General features: G+C 52.6%; 1 protein-coding gene across 8 annotated transcripts in view; it reads right to left on the bottom strand.

Annotated features, from left to right (window-relative positions):
• Cntfr (ciliary neurotrophic factor receptor) overlaps positions 1-17,924 on the bottom strand; it is a 48,490-nt gene extending 30,566 nt beyond the window's left edge. For 4 of the 8 annotated variants that reach the window (XM_005004065.4, XM_005004066.3, XM_063226148.1 and 1 more), the window contains exon 1: positions 6,471-6,643. The gene's annotated coding sequence lies outside the window, so the exon portion shown is untranslated. Of the gene's footprint in view, positions 1-145; positions 452-6,470; positions 6,644-10,042; positions 10,209-16,587; positions 16,647-17,805 lie in introns of those variants that run through there. The other 4 variants (XM_063226133.1, XM_013153430.3, XM_063226137.1 and 1 more) reach the window with 4 other exon arrangements.
• Positions 17,925-19,814: the final 1,890 nt, after the last annotated feature.

The raw sequence follows: 19,814 nt of genomic DNA, 5'->3' as shown, positions 1-19,814 counted from the left end.
ATCATACCAGCTGCTTCCAGCAATTTCATCTGATTAATAATAAATGCCCCATAATTACAGCCGCTCCCCCAGCTCTTCTTCTTGTTTTTTGTCAGCTGCCGCCAGGCCAGCCCCCCATGGACCCCATGGTCCACTCCATCCTCACCTGTTGCCTTCTAGGAGGCTGAGAGCGCAGCGTGTAAGCTGACAGAAGAGGCCAGACTTCCAGTCAGAGGGGGGATCCTCCTCTCTGTAGTTATCTTTGATTAATGCCCTTTGGCTCCAGTCAAAGTCATCTCACTTAGAACTCTCCCCACCTACCTGTGTATAACCTGTGACCCTTAATACAGCCCAGAGGCCCCGGTTTGGGGTGTAAGGAGATGAACTTCCATTGCCCACCTTTACCACTTACTGACTGAAAGAAGTCTCCATCTACAAACCACCTCGCCCTAAAACCCCACAGGCTCAAGGGAGGAAGGGACTAAGACAGGGGCTCCCACCCCATCACTACAACGGACCCCCACCAGCCCAGCCTCTGCCCATAGGTGTACCCTCCTGCTCTGGACACAGGGTGGCTGCACCTCCCCATTCCCCAGCCCCCCTCCTAGGTCCACCTCGTTCCAGGCCTCCCACCCTAGAGCGCCAAAGCAGCTCTATCAGAATCAGCTGCGGGTTTGTGCTGATCTGTTTCTAATCGCTGGGGCCTGGTTCACGCTTCCCCCCCTCCCCAATATTGATTCCATTATTTGGAGAGTCATTGACGTCAGGAGGCTGGATGGGTGCCAAAACCGCCTTTTCTCTGGGCCTGGCCAGGGCCCAGCCCCGCCCCCCTGCCCCATCCTACAGTTTCACGGAGGGGCCCAGAAAGGTCAGCTCATGGGCCAAGGTCACGTGGCATCTGCCCCCTGACACTGGGCTCCTCTTCCCTTTTTGGGACCACTATGTAGTCTCTCTCCCTGGGCAAAGGCAGGGAAACCAGGAGTGAGGTGAAGGTGTCTAAGAGGGACTGGGAGCCACACAGGACCTGGCTGCAAGAAAGGGCTTGGATGAGGTGAGGATGGTGCAGTGGCTCTGAAAGGGCACTTGGGAAGATTTTGTTCTCTTTGCCAGGTATTTATTTGAAACACCCTGAAGCTGGACTTGAAAGGGTTCCTACTGACTACTTAATTTTTATGTCTGCTATCAGATGTATCTCCAGACTCTAGGAAGGAAATTCTCTGCAGTGAAGGGTAACCAATTACCCTGAATGTTACCATAATTTGACTAAATGGCACCACTAATTTTATAAATCTTTGCTCTATCTGTAGCAAAGGCTCTGTCTCCTGTGCATTTCTACTCATAGTTACCTCAGTTTCCCCATCCTCACACACTCTCCCAAGCTCTCCTGGCTCTGGGTCAGGCTCTCCTGGTTCTTGCCCCTCTACCAAGTTACTGCCACTGCTACACTGGCCCACACCGGCAACTCTTTTCTGACAGGATGGAGTAATTTTAGTATCCAAACCCTGTGTTCTCAGACAGACATTAATGACCAGTAGCCACAGTCCATGCTGCCACAGCAGCTACACAGCCGCTGAGCCCAGCCTTAATGGGTCAGAGATGGAGTCCACTCCCTCAGCCGGAATCCAAGAATCCCAGACCTAGAGAGAGTGGTGAACAGGCTCGCAACCACAGCGAAATAAAAGGCTTTCCCATGTTTTGAAAAAATCCTGAAGCTGGGGAGAGGGCAGCATGATGTCAACCTGCCCTCAGTTTCCCTCATGCTGACTTTGCAAGGATTAAGGCACTTATCTTCCATACTCTTAGTAAAGGAAAGTTCTTCCTGTAGTCTAGCCTAAAAGCCACTCAGGGTTCCTTTGAGCCCAGCAGGGTGTTCAACAGGGACTTTGGGTCTCAAAGCACAAATGCCAGGTCCCTTCTGCCCCTGTTTATCTTCACCATTTATTGAACATCCAATCCCTGCCAAGTACTAGGTAGGCAGTGGGGACACAGTCCTGCCTAGGAGCGCTGGGTCTGATAGGAGAGAAAAACCATGCATTGCACACTCAACACTACCCTCCTGCTGTGTGCCAGGGACAGGGTCCAGTGGTGAGCAAAGCAGGCCCAGAACCTGGGTCCCAGTCACGCTCAAAGCCAACCACTATGCCACCCTGCTCAGTGTTACCTGGGGGAAGGACAAGGTGTGGTGGACATACTGACTGGCCTGGGTCTGCCACACTCCGTGCTCCTGAAGGACTGGGAGACTTCAGTCTCTTTCTGATCCAGGTGGGGCCCTCATGCTGGCCATAGTCTCATTTCAGTTCCTCTTACTGTAGCCTAGTCACAGCTCTAGAAGCCGTTCCCTAAGGCAAAACTGACTCCTCTCCTGCATTTTCTCTGGCTCCTCCTTCTGCCCTGGCTGCCCTCAAAGCTCCTGGCTCTGATAGCCACCACCCCCACCCCCACCCCACCCTCCCCGGCACAGACAGCTCTGTGCTTTTAGGGGCTCCCTTTGCCCTCTGCAGAGGTAAAAAGGGAAGATGACCATGGGCTCTCCATCCACCAGGGACCACTTGTCTCTCTAGCCCCTTCCCACAGGAAGCCAAGTCCATGTGGGCGTGGTCACCCAGGGCCACAAGAGTTTACACAGGTGAGTTCTCCCCCACACCCCTTCCCCATGGTGGGTCTGGAGGAGAGGTCAGCTCTCCTCAGCCTCCTTACTCCCAGGGACTCCCCCAAACCAGGCACACATGGTCCCCCCCCAACCCATCTGCATTTCAAAGAAAATCCACTCCATATGTTTCCGATTCATTTACACTTCAACTCGCCATGGGGGGGCAGAAAGCAGGGCGCCTTGCCTCCTAGCCCCCACCCCCATTGGGGGCTGGAGAGCATGTGTCCCCTTCAGGACCAGGGAGCAGTTAAAGCCCAGCCATTGCATCCTGGGGGGAGGGGCATGCTTGCCAGGTCCCAAGTGAGTGACCTCCCATGGGGGAATAGTAGTCCCATGGACTGGTTTCCATAGCAAAGGGCACGTGAAGTCCAGGGCCAGGTCTCTAAGGCAGGTGGGGTTCCAGAGCTGGCTGCAGTCTAGGCACCCCAGGGCTCCTGCTCTCTCTGCAGAGTGGAGCATGGATTCCTGGAGCCCTTGAGCAAGGACAGGGTTCAACAGGCATTCCAGGAAACACTGTGAGATACAGCGTACTAGGGCCCCGACCCTGCTCTTGCTGGGGTGGAGGAGGGAAGGTGCAGCACAACCCAGTGTCCTCCTTCAGTTTCTCAGAATCACAAATTCAGCACCTTGGAACAGTCCCTGGAGCCAGAGATCTACCCGCTGGGTCAATCTTGCCCTTCCCATCTGGAGAATGGCTGGGTGAACTGGGGGGAGGGGGATGTGTCTTGGGAGAACATCGTGTTTCCCCACCTCTGGCCTTTTCTACCATAGAAAGGATGATTTTAAGGGGGATATGTATGGCCTGTGTAGGGTCCTAAGGGCTCACGTCACCTCTGTACTATCAAGTCATGCAGCCCTTCCTGCCAAGAGCCAAATGTCCTCGTGTAACACAAGGCAGGGAGGTTTAACTGTGTCTTTCCCACCCCTCCTCCTTCAACCCTAGTCCAAGTGAGGGATGTAACCAAATACGTATCCTGTCTCCTCCCCATCTTTTGGAGAGATCAGGTCTTACCGTAGTATGTGTTCCAAACTTTGATTGCCGTGATGCATACTACAAATTAAAGAAAAGCACAGGTATTGGTGACTGAGTCCTAAATGCCACTGGGTTTGTGAAGGCCATGAACTTACTTTGGGTTTTGAATGTGAACCCAGAAGTGTGAGTTTAACATACGTGCCAGGGTCTAATGTCAATCTGAGTGTGAATTCAAGATGGAAGCATGGGTTTGAGTATGAATCCAGATCCCAGGAAACAGCATTTATGAGCCCTAGTGAGTCAGAATGTAAGCAAGCTCCAGCAGTGAAGTGTAAATTTGAGTCCTGGGAGTTCCAAACAAATCAGTGTATACATCAGAGTTCTAGTGTTAGTGTCTTAGTGTGAGTCTCTGGTCTTAATTGCATTTTGCATATGAGGTAAGGGCCCCCTATAAGTCCACTTGTGAACACTGGTTTCTTTTTGTTTTTTATTATTTTTTTAATCAGTACTGGGCATTGAACTCACAACCGCGGGCTTGCAAGGCAGGCACTTATGCCATTGAGCTAAATCCCCAACTCACTGGTTTCTTTTTAAAGTATGAGTCCCACAACATCCATATAAGTATGCATGTGAACACTGGGATCCTAGTGTAAATCTAAGGGATCTCAAGATGGAAGAATCGTCTCTATGAGCACTAGACTCTCAGTGTGAGTCTGAGTGAGGAAACCACCCAGATCTTGTATGAGACCACGTGTGAGCCACAGGTTACTCATGGGTATCTGATCAGATCCCTCACTTGAATCTGTGTGAATCCAAGGGTCCTAGCATTAATCTGAGTAAGCACTGGGGTCCCTGAGTCTGAATGTGAGCCTAGTGTGGAATTCTAAGCCTGAATGTGAACTCTCAAGATAGAAGACTTACCAGGAACTGCCACATCTAAGAGTTCTTGAGTTCCCTGGGAGCCTGAGTGTGAACCCCTCATCTTAGTGTGAGCCTGAGACCCAGAATGAAAACGTGAATCTGAGGGAAGCCCTGAGTGTTCTATGAATCCTGGTGTGAGTCCTAGAGTCCCATTAAGCTGTTAAGTGTGAATTCTAGGTCTCAGTGCAAACCTATGTGCTAAAGGTTAGAAATGTCTAAGTGTGAGCCTACAGTCCCACTGTACATCCAAGGGTGAGCACAGAGTGAAGCATACAACTGACGAGCCCCAGAATAACTTATCTTTTGAATGTGAGCCCCACTGTCCTAGTATAACTCTGCATGTGGGCAGGAGTGTAAATCCAGAGACCTTAAAATGAGTTTCAAGTGTCCCAGTGTGAATCTGAGTGTGAATTCCAGAGCCTGAGGAAGTCCTGAGTGTGAACATCAAACTCCTAGTCTTTATGGAGGCTCAGGGTCCCAACTGGAGAATCAGATGTGACAGCAGCAACCTTTTACTCCATCTCTCCAATCCTAACCAGGGTGCCATGAACCACCTAGAGGATTTGTGTGGGTTGTAAGATGGAGACAGGACACAGACAGAGACACACAGTCTCCTCCACCCCAAATACTGGTTAGCCCTACATCCTGAAGAAGATTCAGTTGTTCAACTGAATCCCCACACATGCAGTAGCACACCATCACACCCAGGTCAGACACATAAAAACACACCCCTGGGGTGTTTGAGACACCCCTGGACACAGGGCGATTACAGATGCACAAACACACCTAGCATTTTACACTCTCACCCACGGTGATTAAGGCCACACAAACATTCCCATGACACAGACACAAATACATCACACACACACAAAAAAAGGTAAAACAGCTAGTATTACAGACACACACCTCCAACAGCATGCAGGCACACACCCAGTGTTGCAGACAAGCTGCCAGACACACAGACACACAGAGATGATTCTCAAAGAGAGACTAGACGGAAAGAGAAAGAAAATCCTGAATTTTCAACAAGGCGTGAAATAGTCCTGCCCGCCTGAAGCTACTGCAGGGGGGAGAGAGCCCAGGCAGCAAGCGAGCGAGCGATTGAGCTAGACGCTGAAGGAGAGGCTGAGAGAGAGGAGCAGAGAGCAGCAAAGCCAGCGGAGAAGGAGAGCTGTCCGTCTGGTGACCTCCCTGCAGCCCAGCCCCCACGCACCGGGAGGCACACCACTCTGAGCACCCAGGCCGGCTCACAGAGAGCCACACCAGAGAAGGCACCCTTGGGCAGACTCACAAAGAGACACTTGGGGATACACCACAGGCAGACTCGTGCAAACCAGGGGACTTACAGAGACACACTGAAGGAGACCCACTGATTGCACGGAAACACATCCAGGCAGACTCACGAGAGAATCACAGGCAGGCTCACACCGACACACACACACACACACACACACACACACACACACACGCACGCACAGCGGATTCACATGGACACACAAGCTTTGGCAGATACACAACCGTCATTCACACTCCCGGGTGCTTTGAAGTCCAGATTTTTGCCCCAGAAAGAAGCTGCCTTTGGGTGCGTTGGGGACCAAGGCGACCCCCCAAGCCCTGGAATTTTCCCAGACCTGGTGCGTGGGGCTGAAGGGTAAGAAGAACAGGGGCACTAGGACAAATCGTTCCTGGCACCTCCCTCCAGCCGATTGTCCGGCCCTACCACTACCACGCCCAACCTTTGGCTTGCCTGGACATGGGGGGCCACTTCTGCGCCCCCGTCCCCAAGTTTGTGGGCAAAGTTTGTCATGAACTTTGCTGCCTCCCCCGACTGCGCAGCCACGCGTGTCCCCCAACTCTTCCAGCGCGCACGAGGGCCGCGCGTCTGCGGGTCTGTCTGCCCGTGGGTTGGAGGGTCCAGCTTTGCGCAGGCAGCCGCTGGATACTCACCGCGCCCTCGGGCCACAGGAGCCCTGCGCCGCGCCCTTCGACCGCCCCAGGCAGAGAGCGAGGCAAGCAGCACCGCGCTAGCACCGCTGCCGGATCCCACCGCCGAACCCCGCGCCGCGCCGACTGGAGCCGCCGCCTCCGCTGCCGCCGCCGCCCGCTCTGCACCGGCTCCTCGGCGCTCGGCGGCTTTAACCCCCCCATCCTCCTCCCTCCCTGCTCCCTCCCTCCTTCCCTCGCCCATGTGACCGCGGGCGCCCGCTCGGCCGCGCGCACCCTCGGTCCCCTCCCCCTCTCTCCTTGTCTCCCCGAGCCTCCGCGGCCGCGCGCCACGACCCCCTCCCCGTCACGGCCCCTGCGCGCCCCCGCTTTGGCACACTCCCGCGCCTGGCACGCGCGGCCCGGCGCAGGCCTGCAAGCCCCCACTCCCACTGGCCCAGTGCAGGCACGCGCCCTCCCCCCACCGCTGGCACACTGGCCCGCACTGGCACGCGTGGCCCCCTCACATTTGCCCTTTCTGTGGCGCGCCCTCCAGACGGCTGTGGCCTTCGTGCTTAACGCATTGCCCAGGCCGCAGGGGTCACAAACGTGCACGCACCGAGACACGCACACCCATTCTGTCTGCTTTCCTAGGGCAGCTGGGCGCGCACCTACCACCCCCAGGATTGCTCATTCACGCTCACTCTCTTGCCCAGCCTTGGCCAAGTCTCTCCTGCGCACACTCCCGTGCGTTCAGGCCCTAAGTGTCGCGCACAAACACACTGGTACAACCCCGGGCTAACTCTGGGGTCCTCTTTCCAGCATCACCGTAAGAGGAGTGCAAGGCAGCGCCCCCAACCCCCATTTTGGGTAGCAGCAGCCGACCAGTTCGCTCCTCCTCAATTTCTACTGCCCCCAGAAATGATTCCCCTTCTAGTCACACACAGGCAAACCCCTTGCGCAGCGGAGAAGCAAACTGTGTGGTTCCAGGACCCCGTGGGCCAGAATGGGAGCACAGCCTTTCCTCTACTGCAGTAGGTCCCAGTGATACCACCAGTGCTAGTCCTCCTTCTTCTGTCCCCAGGGACACTTGGCCTGGGAGAAGCCCGGTAGATAAAGCTGAGGAGGCTGTGTCCTTAACCTCTGGTGGGCCAATTCCAGAGCAGGAGGCGCGGCCCACTAGGAGCTGCCAGAGGTTCATTTGCTCCTCACAGCCTGGGCCTCTAAGGGGCCAGTGTGCTCACTTCACTAGGGTGCCCCATTCTGCAATAGGGTAGATTAAGGCTAGACAAACCAATCAATTATTGAGGCCATGTGTGAGCACCACAGAGGGTGGGATACCAGAGGTTCACCTCCCTCTACCCCTTGAATTTTTCACCTGGTCATTGACCCAAAATATCTGGGCCTGGCCCTCTGCTGAGCTGCTCAACACTGGGGGTAAGGAGAGGGAAATATCTTGCTGTTTCCTCACACCCATCACCTGCAGGTTGCCTACAGGCCCTTTCCCAACCAATGCCTCAGGGACTTCATTGTGAGGAGAAACCTTCCCGCCACTGCCAGGGCTTTTCACTGTAACTTTCATAGCTGCAGATTAACCACCCTTGTCACCCAGACAGCTCAGAGAGGGCTCCTTATGGCTAAAGGACACACAGGAAAATAGCTCACTTGAGGTCAATTTGCACCCACCCACTGTACATGTCCTTTACTCTGCCTTTTTGGAGCCTTCAGCCTCCAGGTTCCCAAGCCAAGGCGTGGAATGGATGCTGGGCGCCAGTGAGGAGCTCCCCTAACGCGATAATAAGGTGTGTGTGTGTGTGTGTGTGCAAGAACTGCCCCCGCACCCTGTGCTGAAGGTAGGCCTGGGCCAGGTCTGCAGGAGCTGATGGGCCTAGGCACTCATACTAGGTGGGTAGGAGTCCGATCAAGAGCAAGATCCACGGGTCACTCGTGGGCCGATTGACTTCTGGACCGCGCTGCCTGCTTCTGCAGATTAGAAGCCCTCAGGAATTCAGCCCGGACCTAGGTTCCTTTCGCCACCAGGGAGGCGGAGACTGCTGTTGTCAGTGCCGAAGACGCCAGGTACAGGGAAAGGTCTCCACCGAACTCGCACAGTCTGTGAACCCGACGTGTCGGTGTCGGGCAGGATGGGAGAAGAGGAGTGGCGCACAGCGGCCCCTGTCCCGGGGTCTGTCGGTCAAGCAGCTGCTTCTGGCGCCGTAGCCAGCGCGTTTCCCCGGGGCCGCAGCGACACCTGGCGGGCAGTGTGAGACATGCATGCCCCTCACGTGGGCTCCAGCTAGGCGCAAAGGTCTGGGTAACTCACCCAATAACCGGGATGTCAGCTGGCTCAGAAACGGCTTTTCTCCTACCCGGCCTGGAAGGAAACTTTCTGCGTTGCCATCTCCAACGCTCTGCTTGCCTCCTAGCTGCTGAGTTTTCTAAGCCTCGGTGTTCACCTTTCTTGAGTTTCCTCACCGCCGGACTTCAAAACCCTGCAGGCTCCAGCCACATCAGAACTCCAGCTTTCTTTGACCCTCTGGTCTCTGGCCTTTTCGCCTCTGCAGTAATCCCCTTCTCCTAGCGTGGAGCTCCTGTCCTTAAGCCAACTCTCTCCCCACTCTCTCCCGACCCATCTCAGGGAGTGCATTCTCTGCTTCCCCCATCTTCACCAGTCTGACTCCCTGAGGGTTTGGCAGGAAGTTACGCCCTCAGGCTAGAGCCCTCATACCCTGCAAATAATGGGGATCCCAGATTCAGTAAGCTTCTAAGAAACGCGAAAGTTTTCTTTGACTTTGGGTTCCTAGAGTTTTATAGCCACTAAGGAAAGAAGCTCCATGGCTGGGGCTTTTGACTTCACCTTCACCCTAGCAAGTGACCAAAAGTTAGACCACACACCACCCCAGGAGTCAGCTGTGCCAAATCAGGCCTTTGGGGGACAAAGACCCTCTCTACTGATCTGTCTCTGTGGAAAGGAAGTCTACATGTCAACTCTATGCCCCCTTTCCAGGAAATCCGACCCGTTTCTAATGTGCTATGCCATCAGAGGTGTCACCACAGAGCACATCTCTGGCTGTGCAAAGTGCCACTCTTAACACTCAGGCTCACAAGGCCACATAAAGGCACACACCCAGCCTCTAAGAGAGTGTGTATGTTCCCTCTCACTGTGGCACGCTGGGACTCAGGATCCTGGTTTGAGCTAGAAGTTAAAGGATGAGACTGAGCCACAGAATCATGCGTGCCATGCACATACACACAGTTCACACACAGCCATCCACGTCCCCTGTGTGTCACACAGGCACACACGATCTCAATCACACTGGGGTTTGGCGGGTCGGGGCGGGCTGGGGAGGCAGTTACGTAAACGCCCTCACAGCCCCTCCTTGTTCCCCCTTACCCCCCTCCCCTGCTTCCTCACGCAGTGCCAGCGCCCGGGGCGGCTTGGCCGGGGCCCGGGAACAGCTCGGCCTCGCGGAGGCTCCAGGCGCCGAGAAACCCGATCCCGACCCAGCCCCGGGCCGAGCCAGGGATCGGGGCCCAGAGCACCCCCCACACACAGCAGGCTCGCCATCCAGCCCAGCTCCCCAGGGACGACTTACCCTCTCCATCCTGAGACAGCTCCCAGCTCCATCCCAGGGCAGCACCTGGGGTCCACTCACAGTATCCCCGCTCTGGACTTCGCCCTGGAATCTCACTCATGGCTGTGCGCTGCCTCTGTGTGCCCTGATTGGCCCAACCTCTGGCACCAGAAAAGGGCAAAGGATCCTAAAAATGGAGAAGCGGGGAAGGCTGAAGCCATGAGGACAATATTTAAGCTGAAATTGCTCCTAGTTGCCTGGAGTGATCTCTTCCCTTTCCACAAGAGACTTCTAAGTCCTCCCTGATGGAGGAGCTTGCACTGCTGGTCCAGCCCCCCTCAGATTTCTGCCCACCTGTCCACCAATTCCAGCATATGCTATCAGAATTCTAAATTAATCAGATAGGCCTAAAACCTACCCACCTCTCTTTGATGACCTTTCTTCCGCCTCAGTGGGAAGTTCCAACCCCAGTCTAATCCCAGCTCCTCCTGTTTCGCTAAAAAGGAATTCTGAGGGCAACCTGAAGCATTGGGAATCAGATCCCTGGAAGGAGGAAGGATTATGGCTCAGGAAACCCCTGGAAGTCAGGAATCTGAAAGGAGGGGGAGAAAGTCTCTTATCACCCTCCTCCACTAACCCTCACCCCAATTTGCAGTTTAGACTCCACTTTTCACAATAGCTTTTGAGTGTCCGCTTGTGCTGCCCAGACCCAACAGAAAGGGAATTTCCCCTGTGTTCTCTGTTAATAAACAAAATATTTCTTGTTGAAATTCCTCCTCTGCCCATAGTGCAGTATCTCCAGCCCCCCTCCTCCCACTGGTCTGACCATGCAGGAGGACCCCCAGGAGGGAGTATCAGAGTAGGGGAAGCCCTTCAGGGAAGCATATTTTACACTGGGGGCCATCTTTTTAAATAAATAGAGTGGCTCCCCCCCCCCCTTTTGGCTAAAATTATCCAGTCTTGTGGCAGCTTCCCAGAAAGGGCGGCGGGAGGGCAGCCGGAGCTGTCCCAAGGCCCAGGACATGGCCCCCCTCCCCTGGACGAGAAGCCTTTCCCGAGTTGTTTTCCTGGTCTCTTCCTCTTGGATGTTTTCTTGATTATTAATCACATTTTCCATCTGCAAGCTCAGTCCAGACCCCCTCCTCCTGGGGTCAGGGCTGGACAGAAGGAGGAGCGGGCTCCAGGAAAAGAGTTGGGGACAAAATGGGCAGTGACCCTTCGGCTCTGGCTGACTTGAAAGAGGCTGGGTGTGGTACATCACAGATCATATCCTTGCTATGTTGGCACATAAAAAGTGCCATTCTTAAGCAATACAAGGAGAGTAAATGAATGAACAGGTATCTAGCTCATAGCACCCAGCTGGCACCCAGCTGGAGCTGGCCCTCTTGTGCTCCACACAGGCAAATGTCCCAGAGCAGTCACTGCCCAGAGCCACTCCGCAAGTTAGTGCTAGAGCCAGAGCAGTGCCTCTGGAAAGTGGATGGCTCCTCCTATACACCAGGCAAAAAGCAGCAATAAATATATATTGAGAACCTTTTATACACCAGGCATTGATCAAAGTACAGCAGTGAATGGGGCAAACATCTTGGCTCTCTGTAACAAACAGCACTGCTAGATTCCATATACTGTGCGCCATCAGTCAGTACCACCACTTCGGAGCGCTTTTTGGTGGGACCTACCAAGCTCAACATGTGTGCATTCTAGAACAGAGCAATTCCCTTCTAGATACGTTCCCCCAAACTGATAAGACATACTCATCAGGAATATGATGAGTATATGATCAGTTCATAGCAGTTTTATTCATAATAGCTACCCAGTGCAAACAACCCAGATAGCGACACTGTGATACAGCCATGGAAAAGAACCAGCTATGGCTACACACAGCAACACACCTGAATCTCACAGACAAGATGTGGAGCAAAGAGGGGAAAGCTTGACACAAAAAACATACTAAATGATTTTTTTTTCTATAAAGCTCAAAAATAGGCACAACTAACTGGGTGTGGTGGCGCAGGCCTATACTCCCAGCACATGGGAGGTTTGCTACTAGCTCATAGCCAGTCTGAACTAACAGCAAGACCCTGTCTCAAACAGCAAAACAAAATGGAAGAAAGAAAAGAAGGGATATCCAAAAGTTGACCTGTACCTTTAAGGTTTGTGCTTATTGCCTCAAAAAGGTTTTAAAATCCCCTACCCTCACATGGCTCACATTCTAGTCAAAAAGAACAGGTACTAAAAATACCTAGATGCCACGTACCATGGTGCATACGTATAATTCCAGCTACTCGGGAGGCAAGGCAAGAGGATCATGAGTTCATGGTGAGATGCTGCCCCTACCCCACCTCCCCAAGCTAGATAAGGATATAGTTTGCTCATGCAGCATTCTGTCTAACTTCTTAGCCCCTCAGCTGAGGGCCTAGCCTAAGTGGCACCTGAGAGAGGCCTACTCTAAGCCCCTTGGTCTTCTGTCATAGTGCCACACTGTTGTGCCTTGGAGGGGCCAATGTGAGGTCCAGTTACCTAGTTAGCTGTGTGGGGCCTGCAAGTTCCCTGAGGGCAGCTCTGTGGCCTCGAACTCCTGGTGCCTACAGCTGGGTCTGGCATAGGGCAGGTGTTAGAAAACACTTGAAAGCGATTAAATAATCACTGAATGAATGATGCAAGCAAGGGAGTAGGAGGATCTTGACCTATGCATCCCGGGGCACAAGGCAGGGAGCCCAGCTGAACGGGTTGCACCTTGCACCGTTTATGGACCAGAGAGGGATTTAGTACCAGTGAGAGAGTAAGCTGAGGCCCAGCAGGCAGGCTGAGACAGTCTGAGCCGCTGAGACCACATCCTAAAATGCCTTTGGTGCCAAAGGCACAGAGGCCTGGAAGGACATAAAATAGGTGAGGAATGGAAGCACACTTGAGACTTAGAGAGATCACTGAAGCTGCTGGGAGGAGGATCAGCCCTCTAGCCTGACCTGGGACAAAGGCCACAGGGTTGGAAAGGACAGGACCTTGAGGGAGAAGGGACACTCAGCTTCATCTTTTCCATCTGCTTCCATGTGCCCTCGTGAACCCTCATGTCACACACACTTGAGAACACAACCCTGCACACTTAGTCCTGTGTCTGCTCTCCCAGACCCTCCTCATGGGTAATCCCAAGGTTGGGAAAGGAACAGGGCATGTGAGGGAACTTAGAATCAGGGAACTCCATCTCCTTGAAAGCAAGAACAGGGACACAGACCTGCAAAATCACAGAAGTGATTTTTCATTTTGCAAAAATTGGTATGAAACCAATTCCCTGCTCAGAAACACATAACCCCGCCTTGCCTCTCCGTCCCAAGGGGCTCTGGTCCCCTCTCTCATTTGTCACAGTGAAGCCAAGTATCCTCAGAGGATTGCTCCCACCCAGTGCCAGTGCGGTCTGACCTTGATCCCTGCTGCTGTCAGCTGCCTCCCTTAGAACTGGGTTTTTCAGGAAGGATGGAGGGCAAGTTACCTCCAAGATCAGTTCTCCCCCTTTACCATCAGGGCTCCATTCCTGGCTAGCCTGTTGATTCGCTGGGGCAGGGAAGAGAGAATGAAAGGCCTCAACTTGCCCCCAGAAACTCAACTCTGACGCTTGAGAGGACAGAGAAAATTCAGAAATGCCAGAGATATCCAGTCCCAAGGAAACAGCGGCAGAAGGGGAATCCAAGAGAGAAAATTGAATTAAATTCAGTTCAACAGACATTTATTAGTACCTACTGTGTGCCAGGCCCAGAGGGAACACTGTGTACAAAAGCACAGGCTTCTGGCATGAGGATCTGGGTAATGATGGTGTCATTCAGAGCTGGGAGAGAGGAGGGCCTTGATGTGTCCAGCTGAGGGTTGGTAGAATGATGGTTAGCCAGGGCACGGATGGGAATGGCCCAGAAGTCCCTAAACTAAGCAAGGGCTGGCTAGAGGTGTACGGTTCCTGATCAACAGTTTCCGGCACCCCTTGCACCCAACAAATGTGGAGGCCAGGGCATTCCTGAAAGTCCCAGGCTAACCTGGGCACTAAGGTGACGATGGGGAATGGTGAGAGTAGGAGAGAGAGATCACAACAAAGGGAAGGAGGAGAGGACGAAGGCTGAAACCCTAGGATCCATGATTAAAAGACAGAGAGGGAAGATGAGAGGCTCCCACAAGAAAGGAAGGTGCAGTGGGCCCAGAGGAAGGGAATCAGGAATCAGCATTGTCAGGAGACTAAAATGGAGGCTGGTGCTTTAGCAGTCAGAATTGGGGCAGAGCCAGTGGGACAGGCTGGGGATACGGAGCTGGCCACTGTAAACCCTGCCATAGGAGTCTGTGAGCAGAGTGTGGACCCTTCCTTCTCCACACTCCCTGCTGTGCCTGGAGCCTTGCTTAGTCTGGAGCCTCTCGGAGCCAGGCACAGGGACAGAAGAGAGGCCCCTTGCCTTCCATGCCTGAGCGCCTGGTGTTTGGACTTCCCAGGAGGCTCCTGAGCCTCCCCCAAGCTCAGGAGCATGCAGTGGTCAGAGAACCCTGGGGACCCTGGGAGTAATTGAAACCAGGACTGAGACATTAGAAACCATAACGCCAACTCCCTGGCTCCCCCAGGATAGCTCCTGGTTTTCTTCTCACCCCAATCCTCCCTGCTGCTGACAGCTTGGCTCTCCCAGGCCCCCACCAGCTGGGCCGTTGACCTCCTTCCCAAACCAACTAGAAGGCGCCTCCAACCAGAAGGCACCTAGAGCCAGCCCTCCAGGACTGTCTCTGGGCTTAGACAACTTCAGTGTATACGAGGCTAATCGCTTCATCCTTAAGTGCCCCAAATTTTAGTTTTAATCCCTTTTGGGTAGAATTATTTGTGTGTGGGGGAGAGGACTGAAGTTAGACACTGGGAAGGATTTCTCAACAGTGAAAGAGAAAAGAGAAAAGCGGGAGGTATATGTAGGGCAGCAGGGTCCCTCAAGTAGCAAAGTACATACTCAATAAATACATGGAGAAGAGCTTGGCAAGGGGGTGCACACCTGTAACCACAGCACTTAGGAGGCTGAGGCAAAGGAGTTCAAAGCCAATCTGAACTGTATAGAGAGACCTCTATCTCAGAGAGAGAGAGAGAGACAGAGACAGAGACAGAGACAGAGACAGAAATTTAATACATGAAGAAGTAAGAGGTCTCAAAGCCTGGATTCTAACCCATCCAGATGTTTGCTGGGTGATCTGAAGCTGCGGTAGAATACAGGCTGCACGTAGGAGAGAGGAGGTCTCCATGACTTGGGGTCCCTTTGATCTCTCTGCCTCCTCAGATATCTCTCTTCCTTCCCCCCCTCTTTTTCTCCCCCAGTCCTTGTCTCTGACAGGAAGGGCTGGAAACTGAACTTTCATCAGCCTGATGGGAAGGCCCTCCCTATGAACAGCTGCCTGAAGATTCCAGGATTTCTAGATTCCCCAACACTGCTGCTGTGGGAATCTGTCCCCGGCTCAGTCTCCACATTTGTCTATCTTCCTGGCCTGTCAGTGAGATTGTAAAGTTTGAACTCCATCATTTACTGGTTTTGTGACCTAAGGCAAGTGACTTAATGTTTCAGTTACCTCAGAAGTAAAATGGGCCTCAGTTGCATCAGGAGTAAATGGGATCATAATAGTGCATATTTCCTAAGACTGTTGGAAAGATTAAACTGAGATAACCCAGTCAAGTGCTTAGCTCTTGGCCTGGTAGTTACTAAAGCCCCTTGGTATGCTGATTTTTCCTTGGTCCCAGCCCATATCTTTGTATCTTCTTCTCTGTCACATCTTTTACTCCATCTGTATATTTATTTATTCTGGTACCAAGGATTGAACTCACGATCTTGAGATTGCCAGGCAGGTGCTTATGCTGCTGAGCTAAATCCCCGGCCCCCAACTGTATATTTTATCCTGTGTCTCAGCCTGACGGCCCCTCTTTCTATCTCTTTGGTCTACTTGTGCCTGGTTTTGCAGGTCTGTAGTTCACCCCCTAGCATCCCTGCTTTACTCTGCTCCAACCCCTAAGCACAGCTAGGGTGGGCTGGTATAGGGGTATCCAGGGAGGTTTTTAATTCAAATATGGAATTCCCAGCAGTAGGATCATGCCTGGGCCTGACTAAACATGGGTGAATCATGGTTGGTGGGGAAAGCATTCATGTCTACAGCCCTTCCTGGCTAGACAACAGAGCTGGGGGCTTGGCCTGACAGCCTCTAGGAGGAGGGGACTTGTCTTGACTGCTTCGGCTACCCCCACACCTGGCCTGGAGCCAGATCCTATGATTAGTGCCTGCCTGAAGGTGAGGCCATCTGCCCAGAATCCAGGACCAAAAGGAGAAACCCTCCACCCACACAGAAAGTGTCATCTGCCCTCAGAATTCCCTGAAACCTCTCATACCCATTCCCACGCTCTGTGTGGAAACACATTGCCTTCATAGATTTAGTTCCTCCTGTCTTCGCCTCTTGCTGTTTGTGTCTCTCTCATCCTTGATCTATGCCTTTCACAGCTGCCTGAGTCTGCACTCTCATGCTGAGGCTGTCAAAGACAGGAAAGTATGAGGGCTTGGAGAGTCCATGTGCTTCACCTGGTTAAAAAGCTCCTTCTTGGGAGAAGTCCAGATTTCCTTTCTATGTCACCATGGACCTGCAAAGACAGAGGGCATGGTGTGGAAAGGTGTTCGTCTAATGTAAAACAGTGGAAGTAAGGGCAAACAGAAGACCTGAAACAAGGGACTGGACAGCTGAGGAGGTAGCACTCGGGAGTACGGAAGGACAGGCCATAGAAAGGCTGATGCTTATTTCGTGGCTCAGCAAGGAGTCCTCTCTGGGGGCCAAGATTGATCTCAATTAGCCCCTGACTCCCCCACACTTGGGTCTCAGCCAGACCCTCACGTCAGCTATTGGGCAGGGGGCCAGATAGGTGAGCAGTTAAGAATTTCCTATTCCCAAAGTCTCATTGCCTCAAGGTGCCCACCAGCTTCAAGGAGAGAGAGAGCTGGGACTATAAACCCAGAGGGGCAGAAACCCTGGGCAAGTCACACAGCAGGCAGAGACTGGGACAAGAGTTCCGTCCTAACAGCCACCCTGGGCTTGTCACAGGAATCACATGCCAACACTATGACAGGGGCTAGATCCAGAACACAAATTCATCTCGGGAAGAGTGCCTAGCAATCCTCGAACACGCGGGCAGCTGGGCCAGGGGTAGAATATCCCATCAGGTGAGGACAGATCTGCAGCTTCCTTCCCTCCTCAGATAGAGACAAGCACTGGGACAAGAGTGTCAGAGAGAGAATCTGAGCAAGAGAGAAGAGAGAGCTTAGGAGGAAGTTCAGAAAACAGAAACTCTCAGAGACAGCAGCCAGACACCAAAACAGACATTAGAGAGACAGAAGCCAGTGATGCAGAGACAAGGAAATGCAAAAGAGGGAGCGGCATGGAATTAGAGACAGAGACAGGGAGAGAGGAAGTCAGAGGCAAACTCAGCATCTCGGTCTGAGAGCCATGATATGGAGACAGAGGTAGTCAGAGCAACTCAGGACTGGGAAACAGAGAAAACCAGCTGGGGAAGAGTGAAGACAGATGGGGGTGGGGAATGGCCAGACCAACAGAGGCAGAGAGATGGAGAGAGCAAAGCAGAGGACAACAAAGAGCAAGGGGCAAAAGAGATCAAAACATCAGGAGTGGGAAAGGCAGTGCCAGAGGAGTCTCCGGTCTGTCTCTCTAGCCTGCTCTCCCCAGGGTGTGCCCCCTTGCTATTCTCTAGTTTCCATAGTAACAAGAAGAGCAGCACCAAATCTGCATACCCATTTACATCGTGTCTGTCTGCATAATTCAACAGGTTTCTGTGCATATTCATGAGACTCTGAATGAAGGTGACTCTTCCAGTTCCTGCAAAACTTGATGTGGTGCCCTCCGGCTTGTTTGTAACCTGTAGCGCAGTCACGATTCAGCTTGGCCTTGAGGGTCCTCACCTGAAAATGCAAGGCCTTGTTAACTACACTGCATTCATTCCTCTTCCCAAACACTCCTGCGGTCTCCTACTTCTGGGCCTTCTATTCAAGACTATAACGATGCCTTGTCCTTCTACTTTCTGGAGATTAATCCTCCATCAATCCTGCCAATGGCGCGCGCGCACATACACATACACACACACACACACACACACACACACACACACACACACACGGAGGAGGGGAGGGAGAGAGGAAAGAGAGAGGGAGTGAAGGAGAGGAGAGAGGGAGACAGGGAGGAAAGGAAGGAGATACACTCTGGTAGAAGGTGATGGACCCAGCAGGGCAGGTATGAGTATGCTCACCCTGGCTCCCTGACCAAGGATCACCTCAGGCACTCTCCTAAGGACACTTGAGTGACTGGTAGGTAGGATGAGATGAAGGCTGACAGAACTACCCACAGAGAGAACTCCAGACACTGGGGCCTCCATATGGGAGCTGGTGGAGAGCCCGGCTCCAGCCACAATCATCCTAGGAGCTAGGATAGAGCCCAGGGAACTCCAGGAACAGAGGACAGTGGCTCCCATGGGCAGGAGTACCCAGGTCTGAGAACCCTTCAGAGTGCCAGGCACCGAATGCCCTTGTTGGCTGGGCCTTCTCCAGGGCCTGCTCAGTGAAAATGCTGGCCTTGCCACCTTCCTCACAGCAGCTGCATCACTGCCGCTTCCGCCCTGTGCCTCTAATGCACTCTGCACAGCAAAGCAACCTGAGTGCTCACCCTGAAACCCAGCCTGCAGTCTGCCTCCTCCCTCCTGGAGCCCCTTCACAGACTCCCCTTCACCTCTAAAAGTCCAGGCTCCGGGGCAGGCACACAGGCCTCTAGTCCAGCCCTGCCTGGCTTCTGAGCCGTATTCCTCCCATTGTTTGCCTTGACCTTCACACTCCAGTGATCATCTTCCTGCTTCTCACTTCCTATCTTGGCTTGTGCCTTCCCTTCACCTTGCGTGTCTTGTTCACCTTTCTCCTACCTATCCTTCAAGAGTCTACACTGGGGGGCTGGGGATTTAGCTCAGCAGGCATAAGTGCCTGCCTTGCAAGCAGGCAGTCGTGAGTTCGATCCCCGGTACCGGTAAAAACGAAAAAAAAAAAAAAAAAAGAGTTTACACTGGCATCACTACACCACTACCATGACTGCTGCTTCTGTACTGAAAACTGAACCAAGGGATGCACTACCCTGAGCTGTGTTCCTTGCCCCACTTTTGTTTTAGACAGGATGGTACTAAATTGCCTAGGAAGAACTCCAACTTGGGAGCCTCCTGCTTTATCCTCCTCCGGTGCCAGGGTTATAGGTACGTGCCACTGTACCCAGCTGCCTCCACTTCTTTGAAGCTTTCCTGTCCATAAAGGCTGGGCAAGCAGCTCAGATTCCTTTTTCTTTTTTTTTTTTTTAATTTTATTTAAAAGGAAAAAGAGAAAAAACAAAACAAAACAAAGCAGTGTAAGGGTACAAGTAATACAGAACTACAAAAAAAATAAATAAATAAAAATAAAAAAACAAAAAAAACCAACAGTAAGAAATCACCGGTTAATAGATTACATATTATCATCTTAGAGATAGTTGCTCAAATCACAGTATCAAAGCATACAAAGTGGACACTCAAACAGTGAGACTGCAAACAGTTGTGTTCAGTGATCCAACCAAAAACATTAATATGGTCAGCTATTTAACACCCCTAAACAGTCTTACAGCTCAGATTCCTGCAGTAATGGACTTTCCTAATCTGTGGATTGTCAAACCACAATCCCATCTCTGAGGAAAAAATAGCAAAACAATCTATATATGTGTGGCTATAGCCTGCATG

The sequence above is a fragment of the Cavia porcellus genome, unplaced genomic scaffold (genome assembly GCF_034190915.1).
Source record: "Cavia porcellus strain 051 isolate PalLab524CR breed Dunkin Hartley unplaced genomic scaffold, mCavPor4.1 scaffold_1, whole genome shotgun sequence".
Taxonomy (NCBI): Eukaryota; Metazoa; Chordata; class Mammalia; order Rodentia; family Caviidae; genus Cavia; species Cavia porcellus.
Note: the sequence above shows the minus strand (reverse complement) of the source record. Positions and strands in the feature narration are given on the sequence as shown.